Source organism: Ailuropoda melanoleuca, chromosome 8 (assembly GCF_002007445.2).
Source record: "Ailuropoda melanoleuca isolate Jingjing chromosome 8, ASM200744v2, whole genome shotgun sequence".
Lineage (NCBI taxonomy): Eukaryota > Metazoa > Chordata > Mammalia > Carnivora > Ursidae > Ailuropoda > Ailuropoda melanoleuca.
The window spans coordinates 128,207,568-128,213,501 of record NC_048225.1 but is presented as its reverse complement, the minus strand read 5'-3'; positions in this window follow the sequence as shown (position 1 = coordinate 128,213,501).

Sequence of the window (5,934 nt, the reverse complement as noted above, 5' to 3'; positions counted from 1 at the left end):
TGAGGAGGGTCATGAATAAAGAGAATCATATCCTCATCTTCAATGGCAGGCAGTCAATTAATTATATCTAAAATGGAAGAAAAGAAATCATAATATGAGCACATTACTAAGAAATATGAGGTGTACCGAAGGAACCAGCCAGGGTCCCAGGAGGGGCTTGTAGAGCCGCTCGTGTGGAGGTAGGAGAACCAGAACAGGGGCCTGGTATTTTTCATTAAGTGCCTTTGTAAAACTAGGTGGCTTTTTAAACTATGCAAATTCCTCTGTTAAAGTAAACTGACAAAATAAAAACATTTTTAAACATTTGCTATATGAGGGCGCCTGGGTGGCTCTCTTGGTTGAGTGTCCGACTCTTGATCCCAGCTCAGGTCTTGATCTCAGGGTCATGGGTTCAAGCCATGTGTGGAGCCTACTTAAAAAAAATTTGGGGGGTGTCCGGGTGGCTCAGTCGGTTAAGCATCTGCCTTCGACTCAGGTCATGATCCCAGGGTCCTGGGATCAAGCCCCGCGTCAGGCTCCCTGCTTCTCCCCCTCCCTCTGCCTGTAGCTCCCCTTGCCTGTGCTCGCTCTCTGTCAAATAAATAAATAAAATCTTGCTGCTTTTTTTTTTTTTTTTTTTTTTTTTTTTTTTGCTATATGAACTTCAAAGCCCCACTCCACTTGCTTCCCCATTCCATCTAAAACCCTACCGGTTGCTCACTCAAGACCTCACTGGTCACGATCACTTCCAGCATAGTTCAGCAGCTAGGTATCAACTTTGTAGGTCCAGAAATTCTATTTGCTCATCCACAGTAGACCTGGCCCTGAAAGATTAACACTCCCCAGAACAGTTTTTGGGGAAAGATAATGAGAAGGGGCTTGCCCTACAGCACATAAAGACAGATAATAAATTATAACATTATAATAATAATCAGCAGCAGAAGAATAAACATTCATTGAAGAGCTATGATGTGTCGTGCCCCACGGGACATTGTCATGTTTAATTTTCACCGAATGCCGCAGTAGGTACTTTTATGGCGCCATATATAAATGAGGAAGCTGAAACAGACAGACGGTGAATGGTAAGCAACTTGCAAAAGGTCCTACACATAGTGAGCAGCAGAGCTATGCCATGCTTCTCGAGGCTTGGTGCTTAGTGATTTCACCCTCCTGGTTCCTGGTCCAGGAAGGGGCCGAGAGGGGTCATTACAGCACCTGACATTTGCCGATTGACTGACTGCCTTGCTCCAGGCACAGTAATGAGTACTCTATGTGCATTGTCTCTTTCAATCTTCACAGCCACCATATGAAGTGGGTACTGTTATCTCCACGACACAGATGAGAACACTGAGGCAAACTTCAGTATAGCACTTCTCTCCCTAGATCAGTGGAACAGAATAAAAAGTGAAGAAATAGATTTAAAAATATATATATCATTTTACCATATAATAGAGATGGCAACTCAAGCAAGTAAGGGAAGATGAATGATTTAAAAACCATTTGCAACTAGCTTACCATTTGAAAAAGTAAATTAATTTAGATTTCAACTTCACACCTTATCCCAAAATAATTTCCCAGTGCATTAAAAAAACCCACCATAATATGAAAAGTGAGACCGTAAATATGCCATGAGAAACTGTAGGTCCACCTTTCTCTGTGTGCCACTCAGGCTTCATGTCCTCCAAGGTTGCAGGGTTGGCCACCGTCTTCTTCCTCTGAGCGCCCAGACTGTCTCCACAGGTGTCACTACACATGGTGATCTGCAGTGTTTTTCTTTCCCTGCATGGCCTGCCCAGGGACACTGCGGCTCCAGGACCAAGCAAGTGTGAGAAACCCAGCTCTCCTGGTCCCATGAACTAGAACTACTCCAGAGACTCCCATCGGCTGGACGTGGCGTCCTTGGCCTTGGAGAGCGCTTGGCAGAAGCCGTCAGATTGCCAGGGTCCCACTCCTTTCTCGGTCTTTCTGTAGACCATCCATCTTCTGCTGCCACAGGACATACTACACGTGATCACAAGCGGGTATGAGAGGTGGCACAGCTCGGGAGATAAAAGTTTTGATTTTTAGGGGCACCTGGGTGGCTCGGTTGGTTAAGCGTCCAACTCTTGATCTCAGCTCAGGTCTTGATCTCAGGGTCATGAGTTCAAGCCCCAAGTTGGGCTCCATGTTGGGCGTGGAGGCTACTTAAAAAAAAAAAAAAAAGTGTGGGGTTTTAGAGCCTGGATGTCCTGAGGTTGGGTCCTTGCTCTTTCTTTTCCTTAGCTGTATGACCTTGGGCAAGCAACATAACCTTTCCGAGCCTCAGTTTTCCTGCCTGAATAGTGGAGCCAAGAGTTGGTCCTCCCTCCTAGGGTTGCCCTGGAGATGAAAGGAGCTCATGTCGGCAGGATGCTCACAACAGTGTGGGCATGTGGGAAACATGCTTTGGGAATTAGTCCCTCTCGTCGTGCTGTCATTCGGCACCTGTCACCTCCCCAGCCTCCCTACCGTCTTCTGAAATAAGTTACTTCTGGATCGCTCGGCTCATGTTTGTGGGGTTTTTCAGCTTTTACAAGCTTTGGTGTCAGAGAAAGACAAAATCCAAATCTGGGAGCCCTTATTCAGCAGTGCACTGAGGATGGGGGGATATGTGAAATGAGACAGCACACAGAGGAGGGGCTGACTTCCAGGGGGAATGCTTCCCAGAGGCCCTGAAGCCCCAGCTGATACTGGAAAGATGCATGAGAGTTGTTCAGGTTGGAGGGGGGGCACGCAGGGCCCAGGGAAGCCTGAACAGATTCAGGGAGTAATTCTTTGTGGCCGTCTCTTAGACAAAGACGGCTTCGTGGGGGAGTGGCAGGAGATGAGGCTGGAAGAGCAGGCCAGGGCCAGGCTACTAGAGGCCCCTTGAAAGTATTTGTGTTGGGGCGGGGGTGTTGATCCCTGAGGTCAGCGTCTTCACCCCTAGAAGAGCGGGTGACCCCCATGTGTGCCTGAGTGTCTGGTGTGAGGCAGTCAAGCGTTCTGGGCGCCCACAGGCGCCAAGGTGAATCCTGGGTCCTTGCAGGAGGCCCCAGTTAGTCAGGTTGCGTGGCCTCCATCCCCGCCCGAAGGCCCCCACAGTTCCACAGAGGCAACAGGACACACACATGTAATTAACAAAAGACACCCGCCATTACAGCCAGGCTTGTAGGGGACAGGGGAGATCAGAGATGGCGCTGTGTTCTGACGGAGGAGGGGCTGGTGAGTCTCTGGGGTTTCCCAGAGAAGGTAAGCTGGAGGAGAGGGTGCTAGCCCGAGGGAGGAGGGTCCCAGGCACAGGCCTGGCAGCAGAGAGAAATACTTGGCTGATTCTGGGCATCTGGCAACTTGGAATTGATGCAGGGCGGAAGTTTCAGCAAAGAGCTCAAAACGTGGCCACGGTGTGTTGCTCAAAGAAGCGTGAGCGTATTTAACAAATGTGTGTTAAGCACGGATCACCCATCAAGCCGTGTTCTAGTGAACAAACCCAACAAAGTCCCCGCTTTCAATGAAGCATTCAGTGAGAACAGATAAATTTCCTGCTTCAGTGACCTAAGTGGTGCGAGAGAGACAAGAAACAAATCAATATTTAATGTATCAAGTAATGAGCAGCACTGGGAGGGGAGGGAGAGTCACGTAAGGGGTAGAGGGGTGACAGAGTGCGCGTGTCACAGGCGCGGTCAGGAAGCCTCCCTGAGAGAGATGTCTGCGGAAGCCTGAACGAAGCGGAGAACAGCGTCCAGGCCCCGTGGAGCATGGAGGCCACGCTGGGAGGAGCCGAGCACGGGCGGTGGGGCAGGCAGCGCACTGGCTCAGCAATGCGGTGGCCCTGGCGGGTGTCAAGGGCAGCTGCAGCCCTGCCTTCACTTATCAAACTGGTCTTTTTTTTTTTTTTTTTTTTTACTTTTAAATAATCTCTATACCCAATGTGGGGCTTGAACCTGCAACCCGAAGGGCTAGGGTCATACATTCTACTAACTGAGCCAGCCAGACACCTCTTCACTTATAGTCTTGAGCAGGTTTCTCTAACCTTTCATCTCACCTCATTTCATTTACCAAAATGGGTGCATCAGTCAGGGTTCTCCAGAGAAAGGACGCACAGGATGGACATATGTATGCAGAAAGAGATTTGTTTTAAGGAAGTGTCTCATGCAATTACAGTGGCTGGCAAAGCCAAAATCCACAGGGTCTCCCGCTGTCAAAACTTGACTCCAGGGCGCCTGGGTGGCTCATTTGGTTGAGCCTGTGATTCTTGGTTTCCACGGGGAGGTTGGGATCTCAGGGTCGTGGGGACAAGCCCGGTGTTGGACCCCACGCTCAGTGCACAGTCTGTTCCAGACTGTCTCTCCCTTTCCCTTTGCCTCCCCACCCCTGCGTGCATGCCCTCTCCCTCCTCCTCTCTCAAATAAATAAATAAAATGTTTTAAAAAAACAAACAAACCCAAGCCTTGACTCCCTCCTGACCTTGTGGGGAGTAATGGACAGAGGGCCGGGCCACAGGCCAGGTGAGCACGGGCACCACCAGGCACCCCGCCAGCTGGAGGCACAGGGCACCGCCATGGTTGTGGCTGAGTCTGAAGGCCAGCCCCTGCTGTATTCCCTCTGGGTCTGGGGAGGGCAGTCTTCAGTTCAAGGTAAGAGGTGAAATCGAGAGTATCTGTAAAGCGCTGAGGACACGGCCTGGCAGGTGGCAGCCTGGGGAAGCTCGTCCAACGCTGCAGGCCTGGCGCGCAGCCCCCCCCCCAGCCCCTCCACCGCTGGCTCCTTCTCCCCCGCAGTGTGAGGTGGGTGTGACTAGCCACGTTTTACAGTCAAAGAGCTCGCCCAACTTGTCCAAGGACCTTCACCGGTAAGTGCTCAAAGCCAAAACTGGAAGGCAGGTCAGCCTGAGTTCAAGCCCCAGGCCGTCCCGCTGTCCCACGTCCTGTCTGGAACCTGGAATTCTCTGAGTCAGAGAGGCTGGAAATGGGGCTGGAGGCTGCAGGCAGGAAGGGCAGGGGGCTCCGGCGGCATGGGGGGGGGGTTACTGCTAGACACGCACACACCACCGTGCGTGCACCTCAGTCCCAGAAACGCCCACGAAGCAGCCAGAGGTCAGCCCACAGCAGCTCCTGGCCCAGAAGAGGGGTATGTGGAAGGTTGTTCTGTGGCTTCCTGGCCTCTTGACGGTGCAGTGTCACCCGAAAATGACCGGGGGAGCCCCCTGCTCTTGCAGCTTGAGGGAAGGGGGGGTTCTCAGAGAAGAGCTCCTCACAGGCCCAGAGGCCATTTGGCTGCGGTCTGAGCCCCCAGGGCCTCACAGAGACTCTCTCCACATGTGCTAGTCATACCACTGCCCTCTGACAGAACAGAGAGAAGCAACACACCACACAAGGGGCCCAACGTGCTGTTATGGAATTTCCAAATATATGTATAAATAGAATCATACAATGAATCTGAGATGGCCATTAGCGTAGGACTTTATATTATAAAATAGGGCCTGTGGTTCCCTGTGAAGGAAAACTTTCTTAAAAATCCTGTAATAATCCTGTTACTAGCATGATTATATTCTAATTTTGTGTTACAAAGTGTTCATTTGGGGCACCTGGGTGGCTCAGGTCATGATCCCAGGATCCTGGGATCGAGTCCCACATTGGGCTCCCTGCGCAGCGGGGAGCCTGCTTCTCCCTCTGCCTGCTGCTCCCCCGCTTGTGCTCTCTCTCTGTCAAATAAATAATTTTTTTTAAAAAAAGTGTTCATTTGTTAAATGTAAACACTTCAAACATGTTTCCATTTTTCTTCGTCTTGAGGTTTACCTGGAGCCTCAGCAGACACAAGGGACTTGTGTCCCAGGGGACAGCTGTGAACCATGTGGGCCCAGGTGGAAGAGAGCTGGTTGGACTGAAGGACGCCCACCCCAAGCCCTGGGTTGCAAAGGCTGGGGAGAAGGGGCTGGGGAGAGGGGGCAGGGGAGAG